Source organism: Conger conger, chromosome 12 (genome assembly GCF_963514075.1).
Source record: "Conger conger chromosome 12, fConCon1.1, whole genome shotgun sequence".
NCBI lineage: Eukaryota > Metazoa > Chordata > Actinopteri > Anguilliformes > Congridae > Conger > Conger conger.
The window spans coordinates 2,587,263-2,611,180 of record NC_083771.1 but is presented as its reverse complement, the minus strand read 5'-3'; the positions used below and the strand labels follow the sequence as shown (position 1 = coordinate 2,611,180).

The 23,918-nt window shown below is 54.1% G+C and overlaps 16 non-coding genes and 2 pseudogenes across 16 annotated transcripts; all 18 read left to right on the top strand.

The window, feature by feature from the left end:
• The first annotated feature begins 1,530 nt into the window (after positions 1–1,530).
• LOC133106443 (U2 spliceosomal RNA) lies at positions 1,531–1,712 on the top strand. The gene has a single exon (XR_009704495.1). It is a non-coding gene; the product is annotated as a U2 spliceosomal RNA (small nuclear RNA).
• A 372-nt stretch (positions 1,713–2,084) lies between these two features.
• Positions 2,085–2,201, top strand: LOC133106056 (U5 spliceosomal RNA). Its single transcript, XR_009704234.1, has one exon. It is a non-coding gene; the product is annotated as a U5 spliceosomal RNA (small nuclear RNA).
• Positions 2,202–2,633: 432 nt separating this feature from the next.
• On the top strand, positions 2,634–2,824 carry LOC133106249 (U2 spliceosomal RNA). Its single transcript, XR_009704418.1, has one exon. It is a non-coding gene; the product is annotated as a U2 spliceosomal RNA (small nuclear RNA).
• A 372-nt stretch (positions 2,825–3,196) lies between these two features.
• LOC133106054 (U5 spliceosomal RNA) lies at positions 3,197–3,313 on the top strand. Its single transcript, XR_009704233.1, has one exon. It is a non-coding gene; the product is annotated as a U5 spliceosomal RNA (small nuclear RNA).
• A 432-nt stretch (positions 3,314–3,745) lies between these two features.
• LOC133106248 (U2 spliceosomal RNA) lies at positions 3,746–3,936 on the top strand. Its single transcript, XR_009704417.1, has one exon. It is a non-coding gene; the product is annotated as a U2 spliceosomal RNA (small nuclear RNA).
• A 372-nt stretch (positions 3,937–4,308) lies between these two features.
• LOC133106053 (U5 spliceosomal RNA) lies at positions 4,309–4,425 on the top strand. The gene has a single exon (XR_009704232.1). It is a non-coding gene; the product is annotated as a U5 spliceosomal RNA (small nuclear RNA).
• An 807-nt stretch (positions 4,426–5,232) lies between these two features.
• Positions 5,233–5,445, top strand: LOC133106531 (U2 spliceosomal RNA; annotated as a pseudogene).
• A 7,801-nt stretch (positions 5,446–13,246) lies between these two features.
• LOC133106495 (U2 spliceosomal RNA) lies at positions 13,247–13,431 on the top strand. The gene has a single exon (XR_009704519.1). It is a non-coding gene; the product is annotated as a U2 spliceosomal RNA (small nuclear RNA).
• Positions 13,432–13,803: 372 nt separating this feature from the next.
• LOC133106052 (U5 spliceosomal RNA) lies at positions 13,804–13,920 on the top strand. The gene has a single exon (XR_009704231.1). It is a non-coding gene; the product is annotated as a U5 spliceosomal RNA (small nuclear RNA).
• Positions 13,921–14,352: 432 nt separating this feature from the next.
• On the top strand, positions 14,353–14,543 carry LOC133106247 (U2 spliceosomal RNA). Its single transcript, XR_009704416.1, has one exon. It is a non-coding gene; the product is annotated as a U2 spliceosomal RNA (small nuclear RNA).
• Positions 14,544–14,915: 372 nt separating this feature from the next.
• Positions 14,916–15,032, top strand: LOC133106051 (U5 spliceosomal RNA). The gene has a single exon (XR_009704230.1). It is a non-coding gene; the product is annotated as a U5 spliceosomal RNA (small nuclear RNA).
• A 5,320-nt stretch (positions 15,033–20,352) lies between these two features.
• Positions 20,353–20,525, top strand: LOC133106378 (U2 spliceosomal RNA; annotated as a pseudogene).
• Positions 20,526–20,897: 372 nt separating this feature from the next.
• Positions 20,898–21,014, top strand: LOC133106050 (U5 spliceosomal RNA). Its single transcript, XR_009704229.1, has one exon. It is a non-coding gene; the product is annotated as a U5 spliceosomal RNA (small nuclear RNA).
• A 432-nt stretch (positions 21,015–21,446) lies between these two features.
• LOC133106246 (U2 spliceosomal RNA) lies at positions 21,447–21,637 on the top strand. The gene has a single exon (XR_009704415.1). It is a non-coding gene; the product is annotated as a U2 spliceosomal RNA (small nuclear RNA).
• A 372-nt stretch (positions 21,638–22,009) lies between these two features.
• LOC133106049 (U5 spliceosomal RNA) lies at positions 22,010–22,126 on the top strand. The gene has a single exon (XR_009704228.1). It is a non-coding gene; the product is annotated as a U5 spliceosomal RNA (small nuclear RNA).
• A 432-nt stretch (positions 22,127–22,558) lies between these two features.
• On the top strand, positions 22,559–22,749 carry LOC133106245 (U2 spliceosomal RNA). Its single transcript, XR_009704414.1, has one exon. It is a non-coding gene; the product is annotated as a U2 spliceosomal RNA (small nuclear RNA).
• Positions 22,750–23,109: 360 nt separating this feature from the next.
• Positions 23,110–23,226, top strand: LOC133106047 (U5 spliceosomal RNA). The gene has a single exon (XR_009704226.1). It is a non-coding gene; the product is annotated as a U5 spliceosomal RNA (small nuclear RNA).
• A 432-nt stretch (positions 23,227–23,658) lies between these two features.
• Positions 23,659–23,849, top strand: LOC133106244 (U2 spliceosomal RNA). The gene has a single exon (XR_009704413.1). It is a non-coding gene; the product is annotated as a U2 spliceosomal RNA (small nuclear RNA).
• The last annotated feature ends 69 nt before the right edge of the window (positions 23,850–23,918 follow it).

Genomic DNA, 23,918 nt, shown 5'->3' with positions numbered 1-23,918 from the left:
GGGCAGTGGTGAGCGGAACTGGGAAGAACGTATGGCGCTGGTGAGATCACGGCTGGGGGTGTGGGCACGCAGGCGGCTGTCACTGACTGGGAGGGTGGTAGTGGTGAGGGCTGTCCTGCTCCCACTACTCCTACACTTGGCCTACGTCTTCCCAGTTCCTGCAACGATCAAGGTGGCCCTGACCAGGGCCATGTTCAAGTTTCTGTGGGGAGGGAGGTACGAATATGTGCGTCGCGACCTCATGTACATGCCGGTGGACAAGGGGGGTCGCGGCGTGCCGAGAATCCCCCTGAAACTTGACGCGATTTTTACATCTTTCGCGTGTAGGATGGTCCTGGGAAGGGTCCCCCACAAGTGCTACCACTTCGCCCGTCTCCACCTGGCGACCGCACTGAGGCACTGGGTGCCGCTGACCCACGTGGCTCCACGGGCAGAACAGCAGTCCCCGGCCTATCAGGCAGTGCTGCGCTTCCTTGGGCAGTGCCCGGCTCCAGTGGAGAGGGAGAGCCTTCTCCAGCACAGGCTGCTGTACAACAGCATTGCGGGCAGGCAGGTGGCAGGTCCTGAAGGGGTGCCGCTGAACCTCGAGTGGGGCAAGGTGAGCGGGGGGAGGGCACCAGGGGTGGTGCGGGACCTCCACTGGCTGTGCGCGATGGGCAGGCTGTCGGTGCGGGAGGTGCTGCATCGCCATGGGTGCAGTGCCAGCCCACTCTGTCCAAGGGGCTGTGGGCTGGTGGAGTCGGTGGCGCACGCCCTATGGGAGTGCCAGTTTGCAAGGGTGTACTGGGGGTTGGTGCAGGGCCTCCTCAGGGGGATAGGGCCGGCCTTCACCCTGAGCAGAGAGAGAGTTCTGTACAGGCGGGGGCTGGCGGCAGTGGGAGCCGTGGCTGAGGGTGTAGTGTGGGAGGTGGTAGGCTATGGCAAGTGGGTGCTGTGGGAGGACAGGATGGCAGCAGTGGGGATGAGGCTGAGGGTCCTGACTCCCAGCCAGCTCTTCCATAGGTTCTCTGGGAGGGTAGCGGAGAGAATAAGGGGGGATGGGGTGGTGCACGGGTGGGAATGGGTGCGGAAGTACTGGGGAGGCCTGGAAAGGCTCTTCCTCTGGGAGGGGGGTCCTGGGAATATGTAAGCATGTAAATAGAATGGATGTGATTGGGGTGGTTGGGTTCGGGGTTTGTGGGGTGGGGTGGGGTGGGGTGGGGTGGGGTGGGGAGGGGGGAGGGTGGAGGGTGGAGGGTGGGGTTCTTCTTGTTGTTTTTGTATTTGTATTGTTTTTGTTGTTGGAGTTGTTTGTTTGGGGTTTTGTAATTAGGGTAAGTGGGGGGTGGGAGGGGGTGGGGTGGGGGGTTGTATGGTTGTTTCGGTTCTGTTTTTGTTTGGTTTGAAATGTGTTGATACAGTGGGAATGTGTTGGGACTTTGGGACTTCAGGGGAGGGTGGGGTTTTGAGTTTACAGTTGTTAAGAGGATGTGGTTTGGAATTTGTTTGTTTATTGTTTGTATGAAAATGTAATGAGGTTTGTGTGGACCAATAAATTAATTTAAATACAAAAAAAAAAATCTGTTCTTATCAGTTTAATATCTGATACGTCCCCTATCAGGGGACTATATATTAAACGGATTTTTGGCACAGGGAGTCGGAGAAGGAGCTTGCTCCGTCCGCTTCAAGCATCGACCCGTTATTGCAGTGCGTTCGGGAACGGTGCGCCTCTCCAAGTTTTGTGCAAAAAAAGGTTGTGTTTTGTTGTCCTTTACTAGGTGGGTGGGTTGCCCTGTTCTTCCCCCTGTTTGTTTGTTTGTTTGTTTGTTTGTTTGTTTGTTTTTTTTTGTATGTATGTAAATTGTGTTGTAAATAGGGTGAATATGTGCCCTTGTTGTAAGTGTGCTTGCCTCTGTTTTTTAGCAAAATGATGTAGTTTTCTGTGCGGGACGTAACTGTTTGTTGTCATTGCGCTGTCTCGCTTTTCCCACCTTCCCTCTCGGATTGTCTGTCTGTCCGGCCGGCTGGCGGCAGTGGCAACCCCGGGTCAGTGGGAGTGGCTGGGAAGGGGGCCGGAGGCGCCTGGTGCGCTGAAAGGTCACATTTCGCTCGGGTTTCTCTTCAGCACGCACAAATCTTTCGCCTTTTACTAAAGATTTCCGTGGAGAGGAACGCACCTGAGTTTGTGCTATTTTTGGATGCTCCGTCCACAGGGCGGGGCAACTTCGAACGGTTTAAGGACAGACGGCAATGTGCGACAGGTATGCGGGTTGCTTGCGAGTCGCCGACTTGCTCGTTTCTGGCTTATCGCCTGCTTGCCGCGTGCGATCGATGCCCCGCTCGCTAAATAGCTTTGGTCGCTGCCTAGAGAGCAGCTATTCGGTAAGTGACTCGGTAGTAAGTACGTCACAGCGTACTCGGTATGTGTCGAGTGTTTTTGGCGGCTGTGCCTGCCAGTGGAGGACAGTGGATCTTGGTGGGAGGAGCCAGCTGAGTCCGGTCGTTACGGTAGCTCGCCGACCGGCCAGTCAGTGCGTGCGCAGGGTTCTTGGGAAGGCGGGGAGGGGGGCCGGCCCCTGGGCCAGGTGGCGTCTGCCCCGAGCGCGGTCCGGGGCCACCGGGAGGGCGCCGTCGGCAGGGGCCCGTTTGCGGTTATCGCTTCTCGGCCTTTTGGCTAAGATCAAGTGTAGTATCTGTTCTTATCAGTTTAATATCTGATACGTCCCCTATCAGGGGACTATATATTAAACGGATTTTTGGCACAGGGAGTCGGAGAAGGAGCTTGCTCCGTCCGCTTCAAGCATCGACCCGTTATTGCAGTGCGTTCGGGAACGGTGCGCCTCTCCAAGTTTTGTGCAAAAAAAGGTTGTGTTTTGTTGTCCTTTACTAGGTGGGTGGGTTGCCCTGTTCTTCCCCCTGTTTGTTTGTTTGTTTGTTTGTTTGTTTGTTTGTTTTTTTTTGTATGTATGTAAATTGTGTTGTAAATAGGGTGAATATGTGCCCTTGTTGTAAGTGTGCTTGCCTCTGTTTTTTAGCAAAATGATGTAGTTTTCTGTGCGGGACGTAACTGTTTGTTGTCATTGCGCTGTCTCGCTTTTCCCACCTTCCCTCTCGGATTGTCTGTCTGTCCGGCCGGCTGGCGGCAGTGGCAACCCCGGGTCAGTGGGAGTGGCTGGGAAGGGGGCCGGAGGCGCCTGGTGCGCTGAAAGGTCACATTTCGCTCGGGTTTCTCTTCAGCACGCACAAATCTTTCGCCTTTTACTAAAGATTTCCGTGGAGAGGAACGCACCTGAGTTTGTGCTATTTTTGGATGCTCCGTCCACAGGGCGGGGCAACTTCGAACGGTTTAAGGACAGACGGCAATGTGCGACAGGTATGCGGGTTGCTTGCGAGTCGCCGACTTGCTCGTTTCTGGCTTATCGCCTGCTTGCCGCGTGCGATCGATGCCCCGCTCGCTAAATAGCTTTGGTCGCTGCCTAGAGAGCAGCTATTCGGTAAGTGACTCGGTAGTAAGTACGTCACAGCGTACTCGGTATGTGTCGAGTGTTTTTGGCGGCTGTGCCTGCCAGTGGAGGACAGTGGATCTTGGTGGGAGGAGCCAGCTGAGTCCGGTCGTTACGGTAGCTCGCCGACCGGCCAGTCAGTGCGTGCGCAGGGTTCTTGGGAAGGCGGGGAGGGGGGCCGGCCCCTGGGCCAGGTGGCGTCTGCCCCGAGCGCGGTCCGGGGCCACCGGGAGGGCGCCGTCGGCAGGGGCCCGTTTGCGGTTATCGCTTCTCGGCCTTTTGGCTAAGATCAAGTGTAGTATCTGTTCTTATCAGTTTAATATCTGATACGTCCCCTATCAGGGGACTATATATTAAACGGATTTTTGGCACAGGGAGTCGGAGAAGGAGCTTGCTCCGTCCGCTTCAAGCATCGACCCGTTATTGCAGTGCGTTCGGGAACGGTGCGCCTCTCCAAGTTTTGTGCAAAAAAAGGTTGTGTTTTGTTGTCCTTTACTAGGTGGGTGGGTTGCCCTGTTCTTCCCCCTGTTTGTTTGTTTGTTTGTTTGTTTGTTTGTTTGTTTTTTTTTGTATGTATGTAAATTGTGTTGTAAATAGGGTGAATATGTGCCCTTGTTGTAAGTGTGCTTGCCTCTGTTTTTTAGCAAAATGATGTAGTTTTCTGTGCGGGACGTAACTGTTTGTTGTCATTGCGCTGTCTCGCTTTTCCCACCTTCCCTCTCGGATTGTCTGTCTGTCCGGCCGGCTGGCGGCAGTGGCAACCCCGGGTCAGTGGGAGTGGCTGGGAAGGGGGCCGGAGGCGCCTGGTGCGCTGAAAGGTCACATTTCGCTCGGGTTTCTCTTCAGCACGCACAAATCTTTCGCCTTTTACTAAAGATTTCCGTGGAGAGGAACGCACCTGAGTTTGTGCTATTTTTGGATGCTCCGTCCACAGGGCGGGGCAACTTCGAACGGTTTAAGGACAGACGGCAATGTGCGACAGGTATGCGGGTTGCTTGCGAGTCGCCGACTTGCTCGTTTCTGGCTTATCGCCTGCTTGCCGCGTGCGATCGATGCCCCGCTCGCTAAATAGCTTTGGTCGCTGCCTAGAGAGCAGCTATTCGGTAAGTGACTCGGTAGTAAGTACGTCACAGCGTACTCGGTATGTGTCGAGTGTTTTTGGCGGCTGTGCCTGCCAGTGGAGGACAGTGGATCTTGGTGGGAGGAGCCAGCTGAGTCCGGTCGTTACGGTAGCTCGCCGACCGGCCAGTCAGTGCGTGCGCAGGGTTCTTGGGAAGGCGGGGAGGGGGGCCGGCCCCTGGGCCAGGTGGCGTCTGCCCCGAGCGCGGTCCGGGGCCACCGGGAGGGCGCCGTCGGCAGGGGCCCGTTTGCGGTTATCGCTTCTCGGCCTTTTGGCTAAGATCAAGGGTAAGATCCATGATGGTTCATGGATCCCCTAGGGTCTCTGCCGGAGGTCTGGAGCGTACTCCACCTGCTCTCAAGCCAGGCTTCGGCCTGGTGGTGAGGAGCGATCGGGGGTTTTTTAGGTTCCCCCTGATAGACTAGTACCCTTCGGGGTTAGAAATGTACCCTTCGGGGCCTGAATTGAACCCTTTGGGGTTATCTGATTGGATTTATTGCTACTGGAAATTGGATTTGGATATGGATTGACTTGGATTTTGATTCGGACAACGGCGTTGTTGTACATATGTGAATAGGCTTACTTAGAGTAGATTTAATAATAAAAAGGTAAAACTCTTAGCCAACGCTAATGCCTTGACTTTGAGCTTCACCACAAAAAAAAAAAAAAAAAAAAAAAAAAAAAAAAAAATCTGTTCTTATCAGTTTAATATCTGATACGTCCCCTATCAGGGGACTATATATTAAACGGATTTTTGGCACAGGGAGTCGGAGAAGGAGCTTGCTCCGTCCGCTTCAAGCATCGACCCGTTATTGCAGTGCGTTCGGGAACGGTGCGCCTCTCCAAGTTTTGTGCAAAAAAAGGTTGTGTTTTGTTGTCCTTTACTAGGTGGGTGGGTTGCCCTGTTCTTCCCCCTGTTTGTTTGTTTGTTTGTTTGTTTGTTTGTTTGTTTTTTTTTGTATGTATGTAAATTGTGTTGTAAATAGGGTGAATATGTGCCCTTGTTGTAAGTGTGCTTGCCTCTGTTTTTTAGCAAAATGATGTAGTTTTCTGTGCGGGACGTAACTGTTTGTTGTCATTGCGCTGTCTCGCTTTTCCCACCTTCCCTCTCGGATTGTCTGTCTGTCCGGCCGGCTGGCGGCAGTGGCAACCCCGGGTCAGTGGGAGTGGCTGGGAAGGGGGCCGGAGGCGCCTGGTGCGCTGAAAGGTCACATTTCGCTCGGGTTTCTCTTCAGCACGAATTAACCTGTTGCCTACCACTGGCTTGCTAGTGGTAGACAAGGGGTTTTCGGCTGTTCTCGAGAGGCTTCTCAGAGCTTGTGTCCCTTCTTTCTCTCCTTTTTCCTCCCTTTCTTGGCTCCTTCGCCCCTCTCTTTTTTCCACCTGGTTTTTCCTCCTAACCTGACGGACTGCGAGTTCCGTTCCCAGTACGTGGCTTGACCGCGGCTGGTGCGGGCTCGCAGTTCACGGACCACCCCCGGAACAGCTGTACCTGGAGCGAGGAGAGAGTACCAGTGGCTTGACCGCGGCCCTCTCTGACCTCCAGGTACCCCAGGGCCTGTTGGGAGGAACCAACCAGGTGGCTGGAGAGAAGGAGCGAGGGAGCTGATCCAGGAACTGCGGAGGGAGCTGCCGTTGCCAGAGCCTGCCACCAGAGGGAGCCGGACCCGGAGGAGCCTCGAGGATCCAGAGAGCCAGCCAGGAAGCCCGGGACTCCACCATCCTTTCCTGGACTGAGGCGGCGACGAGGATCCTCGAGAGCCAGCCAGCGGAGGCAGAGACTCGCCTGGAGGCCACCCTGCCAGAAGACTCCCGCCATCCGGAGGACGAGCTCCACTGCTGCAGAACGCTTTTCTGCCGGAAGCCAGAGGCGAGTACAAGAGCTGCCCGGAGAGAACGCCCGGAAGGGCTGCTCTCCGGGCCTGTACCAGCCTTGCTGGGCCTTCGCCGGTTGCTCTCTCTGCCTCTGGTTTTTCAGGCCCTGCAGCAGATCCAGCGGAACCCCTCCGGAGGACGAGGCGTGCGGAGCAGGCAGAAAGGGGGATCCGTGGACCTCCCCCCAGAAGACGGCGGCGCCCTTTGGATCCGGACCTGCTTGCTGTGTACCGGACCAACGCTTGGCGCCCCCCCACCGGAAGGGAGGTTCACTAGCGGCAGGGGAGCTGAACCATCGGCCCCCCTTGCATGTTCGGTCCCCCTGGGACAGGCCATCAACCTCAGGCGATTCTCGTTTCTCTGCCCACAGCTGGACTCCGGCCCCCAGCAGGAATGGCGACGGCGGCTCAGCCAGGTGTGCGGCGCCACAATGCCGTCCGGCTAACCCTCCTGAACAGCGGAGAGGGGGGCAGCAGCGACAGGGTAGGCCCCCTGGTGGAGCAAGGGGTGAATGGCGCAGCTGTGGAGGGCGCCACCGAGCCAGCGTCCACTAGGGGGGGAACCAATGCTGCTGCCCCAACAGCCAACAGCCAGAGGAGAGTGACAGGTATGACCCGCCTGGAGTTTAGCCGGGCAGTGCTTCAGCGAGCCATGGGCTTCGTGCCAGGCGACCTGAACTGCCTGGTGAAGGTTCCAGGTAATGCTGATATTTTTGAAATTAGCTTTAAAAACGCTAATGTCCTGGAGAGGTTCTGGAACCTCTATAGAGAGGGGAAGGACAGGTCTCCCCTTAACAACTTTCAAGTTGAGCCCCTGTCCGACACGGAAAGCAAAGTGGTCACTGTGCAGTTTTTTAATGAAACTGTACAGGACCACGATGTGAGTACGTGGTTGGGCAGGTATGGCCAAGTTAAATCTGAAGCCAGGAGGGTCCTGGATGAGGATGGAGTCTGGACCGGGGCCAGGAAATGGCTGGTCCAGCTCAAGCCTGACCCCTCTGCAGTGGGGGGGGTATGTCACATCCCCAGCACCATCACGCTGGGGAGACACCGGGGCGTGGTGTTTTATTACGGCATGCCCAAGCTGTGCAGGAACTGCGGCGAGTTAGGTCACTTGGCCGCAGCCTGCACAGTGGTCAAGTGCAAGTCGTGTGGCGGCGAGCACGAGACCAGGGCGTGCCGTGACCCGAGGCCCTGTAATCTTTGCGGGGTGAGGGGGCATCTCTTCCGGGATTGCCCCCTCTCGTACGCGAACAGGGCCCGGAGCACCGCGCCCCCACCACCGTCAATGACTGCCCCCCCTCCCCCACCCCACCCTACCCCCACACCACGCACTAGAGCACCCACCCCCCCTTTGTCCCAGCCTGACAGCCTAACCCCCACAACACAAACACTACCAATCCTTCCCTGCAGCACAACACCGGCAACCCCCACCTCAACAGCACCCCCTGTTACCCAACCCACTGTCACCACAGTTAAAGAGGAGCCTGACTCTGACACCCCCATTGTGGTGGAGGGGTCAGACTCCTCATCTGCAGAATCGGACACAAATTCCATCACTCCGTGGCAAAAACCTAAACGAAAAGGGAAAAGAATTCGATCACCCACAACAGCCAAACCGCAAAATACACCCAGCCAGCCTCCAAACCCAGCAATAACACGCCAACCGATCAACGCCAAAAGACAAACAGTACACTCTAATAAAAAACCGGTACACAGTCCCAAATCTTTCGCCAGGCCTAATACTCTTCCCAAACCTCCCACCCATCCACCAAAATCAGTACATTACAAGGAAAACCTACAAAACATCGGCACACTTCACCCCCACTCTATTAGGGACCAGCCAGCCCCCGGTCCGGACTCTCAAAGGGAGGCGACAACATCCCCCTCCTCCCAGGCCCTCCTAGGCCCGGGGGGGAGGCCTGGGGCAAAAACAACCACCCCCACCTCTCCAGGACGGAACCTCCCAGGCAGTCAGGAGGGGAGACCCATGGGAGAACATGGTCAGGGGGTGAGTAGGCGCCACAATAACCCGGATACAATTTTCAATACAATTAATCAAATCTGTCAGAATATGGCTAACAGCCATACTGGATCACCAGACACACAAAAACAATAAATATTATGGCACACAACTTTACACTCACCACACTTAACACCCGAAGTATCAGACACCCCGACAAACGCACCACCGTTTTCTCCATTCTATCACAGATCCCCTCAGACGTCGTCCTACTCCAGGAATGTGGTATTCCGTTTCGGGAGTGGGATGGCGTTCTGGGGGAGGAATGGAGAATGGGAGACTCTCTCTGGTCTGGCTCAAACATCGCCAGAGCTGATGGGGTCGGCACGTTGATGAAAAATCCCTATGCAAAAATAACAGCACACAGCATTGTGGAGAGTGGGCGAATCCTCGTCACCGATCTCGAGGTCGGGGGTTCCCCACTCAGGGTCATCAACGTGTACGGTCCCACCAGCGTGGCCGAGAGAGTCTCCCTATTCACTAAACTACCACCACTGTTACACTGCACGATGCCCGTCGTCGTAGGGGGAGATTTCAACTGTGTTTTAAGAGATGAGGACCGCAGCAAACCAAGGCCGGATCGCTCCGGCACCCTGCTGCGGTCCCTCATCGAGGATTTCTCCCTCTGCGACGCCGGGGGCGCCTCTCCTCCCCAACACACTTTTGTGAGTTCCTCTGGCTCCTCCTCATCCAGAATTGACATGTTTCTGCTCTCCCCAGGCCTGAGGGTGCACAGCTATTCCACCAAGGCGGTGCACTTCTCGGACCACCACATGGTAACCGTGTCCCTGGTCTGGGAGAAACCTATAACCGTGGGTAAGGGGCTCTGGCGGATGAATATCAGCCATCTCCAAGACCCCCAGGTGCGTCTCTCCTTCTCGAGAAGATACCTGGAGTGGGTGAGTCTGAAACATCTCTTTGACTCCCCGGTGGAGTGGTGGGAGATGGTGAAGGAGCGAGTGCGGGGCTACTTCCGGGCAGTCGGACGGAGGAAGGCGAAGGAAGGGAGGGCAGTTTTTGAACGCCACAATGCTGCCCTCCAAAGACTAAGCCTCCTCCAGTCCCGAGGCCTGGATGTCAGCAGCGAAATTGCACAAGCTCGGCAGAGCCTCACCACCCTCTACCGGGAAGAGCGGAAGAAACAGACCTTCCGCTCCAAACTCCAGGGCCTCCAGGAGGATGAGAAGTGCACGCGGTTCTTCTTCCGCAGGGCACGAACCAAGACGAATAACATCTTGTCTCTCTATAACAGCAGAGGTGTGGTGGTGTCTGAAGAGGCGGAGGCCCGGGAGGTGGCCAGGGAGTTCTACGAGGGCCTTTACAGCGAGAGGCCCTCAGACGGGGCTCTCATGGACACCTTCCTGGGCTGCCTGGACAGACGCCTGGGAGATGAGCAGATGGAGGCGGAGTTGAGCACTGAGGAGCTCACCAGGGCCGTGCACTCCCTGAATACACACAAAGCTCCGGGCCCTGACGGAATCCCAGCTGAGTTTTACCAGGCTCACTGGGATCTCCTGAAGGGGGACGTGGCGGAAGTGTTCAGGGCTGCGTACAGGGAGGGGCGGTTAGGCGCCTCACTGAGACAGAGCTCAGTAGCTCTTGTCCCAAAGAAGGGGGACCTGAAGGACCTCCGCAACTGGCGGCCGATCAACCTCCTCTCAGTCGATTATAAGATCATGGCGAAGGCGCTGATGGGGAGGTTCCAAGGCCTGATAACATCGGTGATCGGACCGGACCAGACCTGCAGCGTGCAGGGGAGGTCCATAAATGACAACCTGCTCCTCGCGAGGGATCTAATCATCCACTCCGGGGAGCGGAGGTCCCCCTTGTGCCTTCTCAGTCTCGATCAAGAGAAGGCATTTGACCGGGTGAGTCACGTGTGCTTGGAGAGAGTGCTGGAGAAAATGAACATTCCTGGCCCCCTCCTGCGCTGGACAAAGATCTGTCTGACAGACATAACGGGCAGAGTGGTTGTCAATCGACAGCCCTCTGCCCCGTTCGATGTCAGGTCTGGCGTCAGGCAGGGGTGCCCTCTAGCATCTCTCCTGTACGTCATCTACCTGGAACCGTTCCTCCAGGCCATTAGGGCCAATCCAGGGGTGGTGGGCTATCCACTCCCTGGAGCGGGGGGGGAACGGCTAAAGGTGATGGCGTACATGGACGACATTGCCATCGTCGCCACAGACAGTCGTTCTATCGCTTGTGCCACCAAGGTGTTGGACGACTTCTGTGTGGCCACTGGCGCCCTGGTCAACAGGGACAAGAGTGAACTGTTTCTGTCTCCACATTGGAGTGAGGAGCTGACCGTTTCCTTCCCTGTGCGTAGGAATACCATCAAACTCCTGGGGGTGACCTTCCAGGCTGACGGAGGAGGGAGAACCAGCTGGGAGGAAGCCCTCCGCCACGTCCAAAATAAAATCAGGAGCTGGAGTGCACGGCCCTTGACCATGGCGGGTAAGATTCTCGTCCTGAAGGCAATTGTCCTACCCATTCTGCTCTATGTGGGGAGGGTGTTTCCCCCAGACAAAGCCACCGGGAAGCTAATTACCCGGATGGCTTTCCGCTTTGTCTGGGGGAGCACCATGGAAAAACTTAAACGCGTCACCCTCCTCAAAGAGGAGCGGAATGGGGGGCGGGGGGTCCCAGACATTGTGAACATCATCATGGTGCAGGGTCTGGCCACCCTTGTCCAGAATGCAGGGAAGGTGGGTAAGGCCTCTGGTACCTTTGCCAGGTACTATGCCACCCCCTTCCTCAGAGCAATGGGCTTGGGTGTGCTGGACCTCACCATACCCTATAGCTGGGACCCCCCCTATGTCTATCGAGCCCTGAAGGACTTTGCCTACAGGACGGGTCTGCCCAGGGCTGGCCTAACCTCGTGGAGCTATAAAATGATTATGGCTCATTTAAGATCTGGAGAAATTGTAACGCTCCCGAGGGGGGGGCCAGACCTAGACCCGCAAGTCATCTGGGCAAATGTAACACACAAATGTCTTACAAACAAACAAAAAGACATTGCCTGGATGACAGCCCATAGGTGTCTCCCCACACGAACGTTTATGTACCGCCGGCACTTAGCCCTCACCGAGCGCTGCCCCCACGGATGCACTGACTCAGAACATATCCACCACCTGTTCTGGGAGTGCTCCGTGGCCAGGCGGGTCTGGGGCCTTGTTTGTTCCTCTGTCTCCCTAAGCAGGTTCCTGCCAAGATCCTCCCTGATGGCTGAGGGCGTCCTCTACGGTCCGCCGGGGGGATGCAAGTCCACCGTGCTCCAGCGTCAGTGGAGGATCATCAACACCGTGAAGCAGGTCCTGTGGGAGACGAGGAACATCAAGGTCTACCAGAAAACAGCTGTAGACCTGGTCACTCTCCGGAGGAGGATTCAAAACCTCCTCCAGGACGGCATTCTGGTGGACATGCACACGAACAAGAACCTGGCGAGAGAGAAGTGGGGGGTGGACCATTGGAAAGAATTCATCATATAGTCCACCCCCCCAAGGGACACAGAAGGGACACAGAAGCCTCTCGGGACAACCAAACCTGAGCGGAATGGACTCCTTCTTTACTATTTTCTCGTCTTTTAATTCACCTTAGTTTCTTTATTGTTGAAATTGATTTTGTTAAGTTTTTTAAGGTCTCTTTGTAATATTTTGTAATCACTCTCTCTTTAAGTTTGTTTTCATTCCTTTGATGTCTTTGTTTCATTAGTTTAAGTTTTTGATTAAATGATTATTTTGTGTTAATTAGTGTGTTTTAAAAAAAGAAAAAGAATTTTAAAATGTAAAGAAATGTAAAAAAACCAATAAAACCACATTTTACTAAAGATTTCCGTGGAGAGGAACGCACCTGAGTTTGTGCTATTTTTGGATGCTCCGTCCACAGGGCGGGGCAACTTCGAACGGTTTAAGGACAGACGGCAATGTGCGACAGGTATGCGGGTTGCTTGCGAGTCGCCGACTTGCTCGTTTCTGGCTTATCGCCTGCTTGCCGCGTGCGATCGATGCCCCGCTCGCTAAATAGCTTTGGTCGCTGCCTAGAGAGCAGCTATTCGGTAAGTGACTCGGTAGTAAGTACGTCACAGCGTACTCGGTATGTGTCGAGTGTTTTTGGCGGCTGTGCCTGCCAGTGGAGGACAGTGGATCTTGGTGGGAGGAGCCAGCTGAGTCCGGTCGTTACGGTAGCTCGCCGACCGGCCAGTCAGTGCGTGCGCAGGGTTCTTGGGAAGGCGGGGAGGGGGGCCGGCCCCTGGGCCAGGTGGCGTCTGCCCCGAGCGCGGTCCGGGGCCACCGGGAGGGCGCCGTCGGCAGGGGCCCGTTTGCGGTTATCGCTTCTCGGCCTTTTGGCTAAGATCAAGGGTAAGAGCCATGATGGTTCATGGTTCCCCTTGGGTCTGTGCCTTAGGCCTGGAGCTTGCCAGATCGGCTCTCAAGCCAGGCTTCGGCCTGGTGGTGAGGAGCGATCGGGGGGTTTTATTTTTTTCCCTCCTTATTGTATAGTTAGGACCCTACGGGGCTAGAGTAATACCCTACGGGGTTTGAGTTGTACCCTACGGGGTTTGAGTGAATACCCTACGGGGTTTATCGGATTGGATTTATGGCTAAACGGGAATTTGGATTTGGACGGGGATCGATTTGGAGAGTGATTTGGATATGGTTGCGATTGTATATATGTATATAAGGAGTAGTTTAGAGGAGATTTAGTAAAAAATAGGTAAAACTCTGAGCCAACGCTAAGGCCTTGACTCAGAGCTTCACCACAAAAAAAAAAAAAAAAAAATCTGTTCTTATCAGTTTAATATCTGATACGTCCCCTATCAGGGGACTATATATTAAACGGATTTTTGGCACAGGGAGTCGGAGAAGGAGCTTGCTCCGTCCGCTTCAAGCATCGACCCGTTATTGCAGTGCGTTCGGGAACGGTGCGCCTCTCCAAGTTTTGTGCAAAAAAAGGTTGTGTTTTGTTGTCCTTTACTAGGTGGGTGGGTTGCCCTGTTCTTCCCCCTGTTTGTTTGTTTGTTTGTTTGTTTGTTTGTTTGTTTTTTTTTGTATGTATGTAAATTGTGTTGTAAATAGGGTGAATATGTGCCCTTGTTGTAAGTGTGCTTGCCTCTGTTTTTTAGCAAAATGATGTAGTTTTCTGTGCGGGACGTAACTGTTTGTTGTCATTGCGCTGTCTCGCTTTTCCCACCTTCCCTCTCGGATTGTCTGTCTGTCCGGCCGGCTGGCGGCAGTGGCAACCCCGGGTCAGTGGGAGTGGCTGGGAAGGGGGCCGGAGGCGCCTGGTGCGCTGAAAGGTCACATTTCGCTCGGGTTTCTCTTCAGCACGCACAAATCTTTCGCCTTTTACTAAAGATTTCCGTGGAGAGGAACGCACCTGAGTTTGTGCTATTTTTGGATGCTCCGTCCACAGGGCGGGGCAACTTCGAACGGTTTAAGGACAGACGGCAATGTGCGACAGGTATGCGGGTTGCTTGCGAGTCGCCGACTTGCTCGTTTCTGGCTTATCGCCTGCTTGCCGCGTGCGATCGATGCCCCGCTCGCTAAATAGCTTTGGTCGCTGCCTAGAGAGCAGCTATTCGGTAAGTGACTCGGTAGTAAGTACGTCACAGCGTACTCGGTATGTGTCGAGTGTTTTTGGCGGCTGTGCCTGCCAGTGGAGGACAGTGGATCTTGGTGGGAGGAGCCAGCTGAGTCCGGTCGTTACGGTAGCTCGCCGACCGGCCAGTCAGTGCGTGCGCAGGGTTCTTGGGAAGGCGGGGAGGGGGGCCGGCCCCTGGGCCAGGTGGCGTCTGCCCCGAGCGCGGTCCGGGGCCACCGGGAGGGCGCCGTCGGCAGGGGCCCGTTTGCGGTTATCGCTTCTCGGCCTTTTGGCTAAGATCAAGTGTAGTATCTGTTCTTATCAGTTTAATATCTGATACGTCCCCTATCAGGGGACTATATATTAAACGGATTTTTGGCACAGGGAGTCGGAGAAGGAGCTTGCTCCGTCCGCTTCAAGCATCGACCCGTTATTGCAGTGCGTTCGGGAACGGTGCGCCTCTCCAAGTTTTGTGCAAAAAAAGGTTGTGTTTTGTTGTCCTTTACTAGGTGGGTGGGTTGCCCTGTTCTTCCCCCTGTTTGTTTGTTTGTTTGTTTGTTTGTTTGTTTGTTTTTTTTTGTATGTATGTAAATTGTGTTGTAAATAGGGTGAATATGTGCCCTTGTTGTAAGTGTGCTTGCCTCTGTTTTTTAGCAAAATGATGTAGTTTTCTGTGCGGGACGTAACTGTTTGTTGTCATTGCGCTGTCTCGCTTTTCCCACCTTCCCTCTCGGATTGTCTGTCTGTCCGGCCGGCTGGCGGCAGTGGCAACCCCGGGTCAGTGGGAGTGGCTGGGAAGGGGGCCGGAGGCGCCTGGTGCGCTGAAAGGTCACATTTCGCTCGGGTTTCTCTTCAGCACGCACAAATCTTTCGCCTTTTACTAAAGATTTCCGTGGAGAGGAACGCACCTGAGTTTGTGCTATTTTTGGATGCTCCGTCCACAGGGCGGGGCAACTTCGAACGGTTTAAGGACAGACGGCAATGTGCGACAGGTATGCGGGTTGCTTGCGAGTCGCCGACTTGCTCGTTTCTGGCTTATCGCCTGCTTGCCGCGTGCGATCGATGCCCCGCTCGCTAAATAGCTTTGGTCGCTGCCTAGAGAGCAGCTATTCGGTAAGTGACTCGGTAGTAAGTACGTCACAGCGTACTCGGTATGTGTCGAGTGTTTTTGGCGGCTGTGCCTGCCAGTGGAGGACAGTGGATCTTGGTGGGAGGAGCCAGCTGAGTCCGGTCGTTACGGTAGCTCGCCGACCGGCCAGTCAGTGCGTGCGCAGGGTTCTTGGGAAGGCGGGGAGGGGGGCCGGCCCCTGGGCCAGGTGGCGTCTGCCCCGAGCGCGGTCCGGGGCCACCGGGAGGGCGCCGTCGGCAGGGGCCCGTTTGCGGTTATCGCTTCTCGGCCTTTTGGCTAAGATCAAGATTCTGAGCAAAGCAGAGATAATTTTGAAGATGGCTGGAGTTTGGAGAGTGGTGCGGAATACTGTGCGAGCAAAGTGGACGGGGAGTGCTGGAGCTATGCCCCAGAGAGAGGTGTTCATCAAGAGCTTTGTGTTGGGGAAATTTTCTCTGACTGAGAAGGAGGTGCTGGGCATTCAGCGAAATGGACGGGAGGAGTATTTTGACCTCGCCTTCCGAACACCCTGGTTGTTCCAAGAGTTCCTGTGTCGATGCAAGGCTATGGAAGATCTGGGCCCCTTCGAGATAGAGTCTCTAGAGCGGAGGAACCACAGGGTCATCGTCATAAACATGTATGACATGAACCTTCCTGACGAGAACGTGACGAGGTTCCTTGAGCGGTATTCCAGGGTGGTGGCAGGACCAAGGCTGCGCAGGGACTCCTACGGCTTCTGGAACGGGCAGCGAGTGTATGAGGTGCTTCTGAAGGAGGATGAGCACGGGTATGAGGGGTATTTCCATCCGCCGGCCCTGTGCAACATAGATGGGGTAAGGGGGCACCTCATGTACTCCAGGCAGCCCCCGTTCTGTAGGAGGTGTATGGAGGTGGGGCACACCGACCAGGAGTGCGAGACGGTCGTGTGCCACAATTGCGGGAGGAGGGGGCACATGGCGGTCGAATGCCAGGACCCAAAGGTGTGTAATCTCTGCGGGTCGAAGGAGCATTTCATGCGCACCTGTCCGGAGAGGCGTCGTACCTACGCCGAGGCAGCAGGTGGTTCTGAGAGAGCCGAGCCGAGGCCAGGGCCACCAGCGCAGGAGCAGCAGGAGGCCGAGAGGGTGGAGGTGCAGCCAGCGGCGGAGACGCAGAAGGAAAAGGAGGCCGGGGGAGCTGAGCCGGAACCAGCAACAGGGCCTGTAGTGGAGGAGAAGCCTGAGGAGGGGCAGCGGGAGCTGGGAGGCGATACGGAGCAGAGCGAGCCGTCTGGGTCGGGGGTGGCAGGTACCTCCAGGGAGGTCAGTGTGGTGCAGGACACTGACCTGGAGGACATACTCACTGCCGACGAGGACAGTGAGGGCTCTGTGTGCAGTATGGAGGAAGAGGTGGAGATACGTGGGGCCAAGAGGAAGCAGGTGGTGGAGAAGGCCGGGGTGGTGGCTAGGAAGGCCGCCAAGAAGAAGGGCAAGTCTCTGGACTGGGCTGAGGAGGGGGAGCTCATGGATACTCCCGATGACGCCACATTGGTAAAGGGGACTGAGGCTTTTGCCCAAAGTTTGGGCCTGCAGTGAGTGAGGCCTGTGTTGCAATTTTGGTTTGGTCATGGCAGACAAAATTTTTATTTCATTGAACACAAGGGGACTTAAAGACCGGGGTAAGAGGCAAGCTCTTTTTTATTCTTTACGTTCTGTGCCCTTTTCTGTTTGTTTTTTACAAGAGTGCCATTTGGCGGGAGGGAAGGAGGTAATATCTTTAGTTAAAGAGTGGAATTTAGGGATTTCTGTTTGGAGTGTTGGGAATGTGTTTGCTGATGGTTTAGGTATTTTGTTTAAAGAGGGAGGGATTTTTATTGAGGAATTTGTATCTATTGTACCAGGCAGGCTCTTGTGTGTCGATGTTATTTGGGGGGGTAAAAAGTTTAGGTTTTTAAATGTTTATTCTCCGTGTAATATAACGGAGAGATTTTCTTTTCTAAAATGTCTGCCAGTTCTGTTAATGACAAACAGGTGTGTGGTGTTAGGGGGGGATTTTAATTGTTCATTGGATGAGGGAGTGGTTGGGGGCAGGAGAGATTTTTCTGCTGTTTTTCTAAAAGAGTTATTGGTTAAGTTTAATTTGGTGGATGTGTTTAAGGAGGGTGGGTTTCAAGGGCCAGGATATACCTGGAGCAATACAAGGGGTATAAATAGGCGGCTGGATTATTTCTTTGTTTCTCAGGGGGAATCAGTTCATGAGTTCCAGGTGACACCGAGTTGGTCGTCAGATCATCAGATGATTAAATTTTCTTTGGGAAGGAGGGAGGAGCCTCGGGGGGAGGGAATTTGGAAATTTAATAATGGATTTTTAAAGGATAAGATTTTTGTTGAGCAATTTAGGGAGTTTTATTTGGGCTGGCAGGTTTTTAAATGTCGCTTTGAGTCAATTCTGGAGTGGTGGGAGGTAGTGAAGGAGAGAGTTAGGGAGTTCTGTCAAGGGTATGGGAGGGCGAAGAGGAGGGAGGAGAGGGAGAGGGTTTGGCAGCTGCAGAGGGACCTGCAGTATTGGGCTGGGGTTGCCAACAGAGGAGGTGTGGTAGTATGGGAGGAGGTAAGTAGAATCAAGTCGGAAATTAAAGAGTATTATGTTGAGAGGGCGAGGAGGGTTTTGTTCATGGCCGGGGTGGAGAGGAGGGAGAAGGATGAGAAGGTGACAGCCTTCTTCTTTCGGAAGGCAAAGGAGAGGCAGGCGGCAGCAGCGATGGAGGTCTTGCTGACAGAGCAGGGGGTTGAGGTGACGGAGCAGCAGGACAAGTTGGATGCTGCTGTCAGGTATTATTCTCATTTATTTAGGGAGGCTGATAGGGATGTGGAAGAGGGAGATAGAATGGTGGAGCAGTTGTGGAGGAGAGTGGGGGAGGGGAAGCAGGAGGCTTTGGGGAGGGCACTCTCAAAGGAAGAGGTAAGGAGAGCCCTGTTTGGGATGAAGGGAGACAAGGCTCCAGGGAGGGATGGTATCTCAAAAGAATTATATGTTTGTTTTTGGGACATTATGGGGGAGGATTTAGTTGAGGTGTACAATGAAGTTGGGAGGGTTGGTTTATTACCATTTTCTATGAGGGAGGGAATTATTCATTTGATTTATAAGAAAGGAGACAAAAGGGAGTTGGGGAATTGGCGGCCTGTCACGCTGCTATGCGTGGATGCGAGGGTGTTGGGGAGGGTACTGGTCGACAGGGCTAGTGAGGTGATAGGGGAGGTGGTCTCTGGAGACCAGACATGTGCGGTTCCAGGTAGGTCAGGGATCCAAAATTTATTTGTGGTCAGGGATATTTTGAGTTGGGCACAGAGTAGGGGGGTAGGGGTTGGGGTTTTGAGTTTGGACCAGCAGAAGGCTTTCGATAGGGTAGATCATGGGTTTTTGTTTCAAGTTTTAGGAAAGATGAATTTTGGGGAGGGCTTTATTTCATGGGTTAAGACTTTGTATCGGGGGGTTTTTAGTAGGGTAAAATTAAAAGGGAAACTGAGTGGTCCAGTAGTGCAGGGTAGGGGGGTTAGGCAGGGGTGCCCTCTGTCGCCAATTTTGTACGTTTTGGTTATTGAGCCTTTGGCAGTGATGCTGAGGGAAGATAGGGCTTTTGTTGGGGTGCAGGTTCCAGGGGGTATGGGGAAGCCCATCAAAGTGCTCCAGTACGCCGATGACACCACAGTACTGGTGTCATGCGAAAGCGATATAGACCGGGCAATGGAGATTGTGAATAGGTATTGTAGGGGGACGGGGTCTTTGATTAACATGAACAAATCGGCCATTTTGCTTTCAGAGGGATGGATGGGGGGGACTGGGGGAAGGTATGGGATTGTTCGAAGTGGGGAGGAGGGGTTAAAAATTTTGGGAGTCCGGTTTTTGAAGGGGAGGTCAGACAATTTGAATTGGGAAGTGTGTTTGGGGAAGGTGGAAAGAAAACTTAACATATGGAGAAGCAGGGCTTTAACGGTGTCGGGGAAAGTCCTCGCAGTGAATGTCGATGTTTTCCCACAAGTTTTATACCTGGGGAGGGTTTTTCCAATGCCGGTGAGGTATAGGAGGAAACTTTTGAAATTAATTTTTTCTTTTATATGGGGGGGTAGGTATGAGCCCGTTAAGAGGGAGGTGATGTATCTCCCAGTAAGGGAGGGGGGGAGGAGCCTTATTAATATTCCTTTGAAGCTGGAAGTGTTGTTTTTGGAGGGGGTTTATCAAGTTTTAACGCGGGGAGATACACATAAGTGTTTTCATTTAGCTAAGTTGTGGGTTGGGACTGCGTTGAGATGGGTTACTGGGTGGGACAACAGGGGTCCGAGGGCAGAAGATGTGCCCTGGTATTATGAGAGGGCCATTTTATTTATGAGATTGAATGAAGTGCACATGACCATGGAGAATCTGGAGGACCACAGGGAATTGTACAAGAGGCTCCTGGGCGGGGTGGTGAGAGAGGAGGGGAAGATGCTGGCGGGGAAGGGGGTGGACTGGGGCGCTTTACAGGGGAAGGGGATGCCTAATCGGGTGAGGGACCTAAACTGGTTGGGGGCTCTTGGGAGGCTACCAGTGAGAGAGAGGCTCCACAGGTTTGGGACGGCGAGGTCAGCTCACTGCCCGAGAGGGTGTAACGAGGATGAGACTGTGGCTCATGTGTTCTGGGACTGTTTTTTTGCGAGGGCTTTTTGGGGGAGGGTTGATAAGAGCGGGGTTTTTCGTTGGTTGAGAGTGGGAATTTTGAGGGACTGGGTCCTGAAAGGGAACGGGTGGGGAATTTTGACAGGGGAGAGGAGGAAGGTGGTGTGTCTATTGATGAGTTGGGGGAAGACAATGCTTTGGGACGCCAGGAATAAAAAGGTGGAGTTTCCATCAGACGTGACATCTAGTAGGCAGTGGTTCAGGGAGTGGGAGGGAAAAATGAAAAGAGAAGCAAAAATGGGCCTTCACAGGAGGGGTAAAGAGGAGTGGAGGGAGGTGTGGGAAAATATATTAGCGGTTTTGGGGGGGGTGGGGGGTACATGAGGGGATGTTGATGTGTTAGAGGTAAGGGGTAGATAGGGTATATAGGGACGGGGTATGAGTGGAATGTTAAGTGGGTGGATGTCTAATGTTTAAGTGAATATACGTAAGAATGTACATGATGTATAATGAGTTTATGAGATGGAATAAAGATCTTTAAAACAAAAAAAAATCTGTTCTTATCAGTTTAATATCTGATACGTCCCCTATCAGGGGACTATATATTAAACGGATTTTTGGCACAGGGAGTCGGAGAAGGAGCTTGCTCCGTCCGCTTCAAGCATCGACCCGTTATTGCAGTGCGTTCGGGAACGGTGCGCCTCTCCAAGTTTTGTGCAAAAAAAGGTTGTGTTTTGTTGTCCTTTACTAGGTGGGTGGGTTGCCCTGTTCTTCCCCCTGTTTGTTTGTTTGTTTGTTTGTTTGTTTGTTTGTTTTTTTTTGTATGTATGTAAATTGTGTTGTAAATAGGGTGAATATGTGCCCTTGTTGTAAGTGTGCTTGCCTCTGTTTTTTAGCAAAATGATGTAGTTTTCTGTGCGGGACGTAACTGTTTGTTGTCATTGCGCTGTCTCGCTTTTCCCACCTTCCCTCTCGGATTGTCTGTCTGTCCGGCCGGCTGGCGGCAGTGGCAACCCCGGGTCAGTGGGAGTGGCTGGGAAGGGGGCCGGAGGCGCCTGGTGCGCTGAAAGGTCACATTTCGCTCGGGTTTCTCTTCAGCACGCACAAATCTTTCGCCTTTTACTAAAGATTTCCGTGGAGAGGAACGCACCTGAGTTTGTGCTATTTTTGGATGCTCCGTCCACAGGGCGGGGCAACTTCGAACGGTTTAAGGACAGACGGCAATGTGCGACAGGTATGCGGGTTGCTTGCGAGTCGCCGACTTGCTCGTTTCTGGCTTATCGCCTGCTTGCCGCGTGCGATCGATGCCCCGCTCGCTAAATAGCTTTGGTCGCTGCCTAGAGAGCAGCTATTCGGTAAGTGACTCGGTAGTAAGTACGTCACAGCGTACTCGGTATGTGTCGAGTGTTTTTGGCGGCTGTGCCTGCCAGTGGAGGACAGTGGATCTTGGTGGGAGGAGCCAGCTGAGTCCGGTCGTTACGGTAGCTCGCCGACCGGCCAGTCAGTGCGTGCGCAGGGTTCTTGGGAAGGCGGGGAGGGGGGCCGGCCCCTGGGCCAGGTGGCGTCTGCCCCGAGCGCGGTCCGGGGCCACCGGGAGGGCGCCGTCGGCAGGGGCCCGTTTGCGGTTATCGCTTCTCGGCCTTTTGGCTAAGATCAAGTGTAGTATCTGTTCTTATCAGTTTAATATCTGATACGTCCCCTATCAGGGGACTATATATTAAACGGATTTTTGGCACAGGGAGTCGGAGAAGGAGCTTGCTCCGTCCGCTTCAAGCATCGACCCGTTATTGCAGTGCGTTCGGGAACGGTGCGCCTCTCCAAGTTTTGTGCAAAAAAAGGTTGTGTTTTGTTGTCCTTTACTAGGTGGGTGGGTTGCCCTGTTCTTCCCCCTGTTTGTTTGTTTGTTTGTTTGTTTGTTTGTTTGTTTTTTTTTGTATGTATGTAAATTGTGTTGTAAATAGGGTGAATATGTGCCCTTGTTGTAAGTGTGCTTGCCTCTGTTTTTTAGCAAAATGATGTAGTTTTCTGTGCGGGACGTAACTGTTTGTTGTCATTGCGCTGTCTCGCTTTTCCCACCTTCCCTCTCGGATTGTCTGTCTGTCCGGCCGGCTGGCGGCAGTGGCAACCCCGGGTCAGTGGGAGTGGCTGGGAAGGGGGCCGGAGGCGCCTGGTGCGCTGAAAGGTCACATTTCGCTCGGGTTTCTCTTCAGCACGCACAAATCTTTCGCCTTTTACTAAAGATTTCCGTGGAGAGGAACGCACCTGAGTTTGTGCTATTTTTGGATGCTCCGTCCACAGGGCGGGGCAACTTCGAACGGTTTAAGGACAGACGGCAATGTGCGACAGGTATGCGGGTTGCTTGCGAGTCGCCGACTTGCTCGTTTCTGGCTTATCGCCTGCTTGCCGCGTGCGATCGATGCCCCGCTCGCTAAATAGCTTTGGTCGCTGCCTAGAGAGCAGCTATTCGGTAAGTGACTCGGTAGTAAGTACGTCACAGCGTACTCGGTATGTGTCGAGTGTTTTTGGCGGCTGTGCCTGCCAGTGGAGGACAGTGGATCTTGGTGGGAGGAGCCAGCTGAGTCCGGTCGTTACGGTAGCTCGCCGACCGGCCAGTCAGTGCGTGCGCAGGGTTCTTGGGAAGGCGGGGAGGGGGGCCGGCCCCTGGGCCAGGTGGCGTCTGCCCCGAGCGCGGTCCGGGGCCACCGGGAGGGCGCCGTCGGCAGGGGCCCGTTTGCGGTTATCGCTTCTCGGCCTTTTGGCTAAGATCAAGTGTAGTATCTGTTCTTATCAGTTTAATATCTGATACGTCCCCTATCAGGGGACTATATATTAAACGGATTTTTGGCACAGGGAGTCGGAGAAGGAGCTTGCTCCGTCCGCTTCAAGCATCGACCCGTTATTGCAGTGCGTTCGGGAACGGTGCGCCTCTCCAAGTTTTGTGCAAAAAAAGGTTGTGTTTTGTTGTCCTTTACTAGGTGGGTGGGTTGCCCTGTTCTTCCCCCTGTTTGTTTGTTTGTTTGTTTGTTTTTTTTTGTATGTATGTAAATTGTGTTGTAAATAGGGTGAATATGTGCCCTTGTTGTAAGTGTGCTTGCCTCTGTTTTTTAGCAAAATGATGTAGTTTTCTGTGCGGGACGTAACTGTTTGTTGTCATTGCGCTGTCTCGCTTTTCCCACCTTCCCTCTCGGATTGTCTGTCTGTCCGGCCGGCTGGCGGCAGTGGCAACCCCGGGTCAGTGGGAGTGGCTGGGAAGGGGGCCGGAGGCGCCTGGTGCGCTGAAAGGTCACATTTCGCTCGGGTTTCTCTTCAGCACGCACAAATCTTTCGCCTTTTACTAAAGATTTCCGTGGAGAGGAACGCACCTGAGTTTGTGCTATTTTTGGATGCTCCGTCCACAGGGCGGGGCAACTTCGAACGGTTTAAGGACAGACGGCAATGTGCGACAGGTATGCGGGTTGCTTGCGAGTCGCCGACTTGCTCGTTTCTGGCTTATCGCCTGCTTGCCGCGTGCGATCGATGCCCCGCTCGCTAAATAGCTTTGGTCGCTGCCTAGAGAGCAGCTATTCGGTAAGTGACTCGGTAGTAAGTACGTCACAGCGTACTCGGTATGTGTCGAGTGTTTTTGGCGGCTGTGCCTGCCAGTGGAGGACAGTGGATCTTGGTGGGAGGAGCCAGCTGAGTCCGGTCGTTACGGTAGCTCGCCGACCGGCCAGTCAGTGCGTGCGCAGGGTTCTTGGGAAGGCGGGGAGGGGGGCCGGCCCCTGGGCCAGGTGGCGTCTGCCCCGAGCGCGGTCCGGGGCCACCGGGAGGGCGCCGTCGGCAGGGGCCCGTTTGCGGTTATCGCTTCTCGGCCTTTTGGCTAAGATCAAGTGTAGTATCTGTTCTTATCAGTTTAATATCTGATACGTCCCCTATCAGGGGACTATATATTAAACGGATTTTTGGCACAGGGAGTCGGAGAAGGAGCTTGCTCCGTCCGCTTCAAGCATCGACCCGTTATTGCAGTGCGTTCGGGAACGGTGCGCCTCTCCAAGTTTTGTGCAAAAAAAGGTTGTGTTTTGTTGTCCTTTACTAGGTGGGTGGGTTGCCCTGTTCTTCC